We start from the raw sequence: 2684 nt of genomic DNA, 5'->3' as shown, positions 1-2684 counted from the left end.
GCTGAATTTATCATGATGTATTTTGCATTTTATATATACACCTACATAAGAAAAATGGTGGGTATGACCACAAACCAGCGAAAACACAGAACCCGTTAACATAGGGTCCCACATCTGCACATAGCCCTTGGGTTTCATCATGAATAATATCTTTATTTCACTTACCAAAGCTAGATATGTTCCGGTAACTATTTCATTATAGAGCGTACGTGGTTGCGTTTTCAAACTACAAGCACTCATAAAGCGCATACATTCGGCAGGCAATAGGGTCACTGATGCAATAAAAATATTCATACAAAGAATTACATTAAAATCACCTCTTTCTTATGTACACTGGTGACGGTAATAAAGGTAATGATAATGATAATAGGTACTCCTATTGCCTTGACAATAGGGGTAACTGATACAATCATCATGATACGTATCACCAGTAAATTTAATGGCATCTGGTAAAAGTGTAATAAAATCTGTTCATAACTTCTTGTGTTATCCTGCTAACCAACGATCAAACAAAAAAGTAACTAACCTATGCTACCAAAAACATAACTTCCTTGGATGAGATAACAAATCGCCACTTAGTTTCTGCTTCTATGAAGATGCGATATTTTGAAGAGATCGATGAGAAAATAAGATTTAATGAGAAGGACCTCCTTATATATATATATATATATATATATATATATATATATATATATATATATATATATATATAAAGCAAGACCCCCATATTGGAACTGAAGGTCTTTGTGGTAGAAACAAACGAGGTAAACAATAATAATAACCACAGTGCACATGCCACCTCATACACATCGGTGTGGTCACAAGAAAATTACTAGAAACTAATTCATGAGACATTAAAGAGCCTGGACACAGATGAAATTTCTAACTGGGTTTATAGGGAATGTGCTGAAGAATCATGTACTCCTTTATCGTTAATATTCCAAAATTCAGTGACGGAAAATTATCAAAAGGTTGGAAACACGCCAACGATACACCTTTAATCGTAGACCAATTCGTTAACTAGTGTTGTATGGAAGCTGTTTAAATGGATGATTAGGAAACAATGGCTTGAAGTACTTGAAAAACATGAAAAAAAAACATGAACTTGGTTGTAAGGAAGGTCGTGTGTTGCAAACTTCTAATTTTATGACAGAGTATCTGAAATATTACAAGAAAGAGACAGCTGGGTGGATTGTGTGTACTTTGATTTTAAAAAAGCTTTTGATAATGTGTCTCATAGAAGACTGTTGTGGAAATTAGAACACGTTGGTGGAGTAAAAGGCAAACTCGAATGGATGGAAGACTTCATGAACGACAGATGAGCACTAACCTAACCTAATCCATATCCATTTCAATAAATCCTGCTGCTCCGGAGCACTATACATGGCGAAGCTTAACCAGTGGAGTGCCTCAAGGATCGGTCTCGTTTAGTATTTTCGTCAATGATTTAGGGTCAAACATAAGTCTAGGTAGTCATCTGAATATGCTTGCAGACACGCAAATACAAAGGATAACAGACGACGTCTCATGGCAATGCCTCTAAAGTGAAATCGAGAACACAGTATCAAACACAGCTGATAAGGAAAAAGACCTTGGGGTAATGAAAAACAGAAATCTAAGCCCAAATGATCACATAAATGAAAAGGTCCATAAAATGTTAGGACTGACTACCAACACGAGGGCATTCGTGTATGTGGACGAAGATAAGGTAAAGAAGATCATGGCAGTCATCATAAGACCTAGTCTAGTGCAGTGGCATGAAGCCCACACATAGATTAAAGGGCATACACAAACTGGAAAAGAGCAGTAACAAGATGGGCACCTGTTCTGTGATATGAGCTAAGCTACATAGACTAAAGAAACTGGGACTTACTACTTTGGAAGAAAGAAGGAAAAGGGGGGACATGACTATGCTGTTCAACTATGTTACAGGAAAACTGAAATTTGACAAAGATGACTATAATTTTGAACAAAGGAAGGACGAGAGGACAATACAAAGAATTGAAAGTAAAAAGAGGCGACAAAGATGTCTTAAAGATTAGTTTCCAAAACAGAACTATTGAAGCATGGAACAGTCTTCCAAGAACGTTGTGTGTACCGAAAATGTGCATCAATTTAAAAAGCTATACGATGATTTAAATCTAGCAGACGGGACCACCCGAGCTTAGTTCTCCTGTACTGAAACGACAAAGTAAGAACTAGAGGTAAGTACACACATGTATGTTTGCGTGTGTGATATACATACATACATACATACATACATACATATATATATATATATGTATGTATGTATGTATGTATGTGTGTGTGTTTGTATGTGCCTATGGTTCTAGGATACTATGTCACGGGGACACTATGTCGCGGACCTAATGTTGTCACATCGCGCTGTGACAGCGTCCGTTTCGCAAGTGGATAAAATGTCGCGGGGAAGGCACGTTGCCATTTATGTCAGTACATATCTGTTCATTGTCGACAGATAAGATTAGGAAAAAGTGTTGAAATTTTAACAACAATAATTTAGTATATAGAATTTTATTATATATCTCTTCATTCTTTCCTGGCCAAAATGCAGAGACGCAAGGATATGTTATACCACCAAAGTATGCATGGAGTGTGTACTGCTGTTTGTATCCGACAGGGGCCACTTTAAACGTTCCATCACCAAACCAATGACGAGACGGCAA

Source organism: Penaeus vannamei, chromosome 15, assembly GCF_042767895.1.
Source record: "Penaeus vannamei isolate JL-2024 chromosome 15, ASM4276789v1, whole genome shotgun sequence".
Classification (NCBI taxonomy): Eukaryota; Metazoa; Arthropoda; class Malacostraca; order Decapoda; family Penaeidae; genus Penaeus; species Penaeus vannamei.
Note: the sequence above shows the minus strand (reverse complement) of the source record.